Raw genomic sequence first — 970 nt, 5'->3', positions numbered from 1 at the left:
CAGCAATTGGGTTGTTTCAACCCATCATTTGGGTTGTTTTAACCCAGTAATTGGGTTGTTTTAACCCAACAATTGGGTTGTTTCAACCCAGCATTTGGGTTGTTTTAACCCAGCGGTTGGGTTAAATGTTTGCTTAAAACAACCCAATTGCTGGGTTTAAACAACCCAATTGCTGGGTTTAAACAACCCAATCGCTGGGTTAAAACAAATAAAAAAATGCTGGGTTAGTCCATTTTCAACCCAACTTGGGTTATTTTTAACCCAGTATTTTTTAGAGTGTAAGCATAGAGCCTTCGATATTAATAGAAACTAACTATATTATGATTAAGAATAAGATATATTATGTTAAGACAGTAGATCAGAATGCACATTACACTCTAAAAAATGCTTGGTTAAAATAACCCAAGTTTGGTTGAAAATGGACTAACCCAGCAATTGGGTTGTTTTAACCCAGCGGTTGGGTTACATGTTTGCTTAAAACAACCCAATTGCTGGGTTAGTCCATTTTCGACCCAACTTGGGTTATTTTAACCAAGCATTTTTTAGAGTGTAAGCATAAAGCCTTCGATATTAATAGAAACAAACTATATTATGATTAAGAATAAGAAATATTATGTTAAGACACTAGATCAGAAAGCACATTACATTTAAAACAACCCAATTGCTGGGTTAAACAACCCAATCGCTGGGTTAAAACCACCCAATTGCTGGGTTAAACAACCCAATTGCTGGGTTAGTCCATTTTCAACCCAACTTGGGTTATTTTTAACCCAGTATTTTTTAAAGTGTAAGCATAGAGCCTTCGATATTAATAGAAACAAACTATATTATGATTAAGAATAAGATATATTATGTTAAGACAGTAGATCAGAATGCACATTATTGTTGCACATGCATCAATGTCTGTATATTACTTGACATTATTAAAATTAACAAAATGCTTGCGATAAGAAAAAAAACACAATTCATT

This window comes from Gobio gobio (genome assembly GCF_949357685.1).
Source record: "Gobio gobio genome assembly, chromosome: 9".
In the NCBI taxonomy this organism is placed as follows: domain Eukaryota; kingdom Metazoa; phylum Chordata; class Actinopteri; order Cypriniformes; family Gobionidae; genus Gobio; species Gobio gobio.
Note: the sequence above shows the minus strand (reverse complement) of the source record.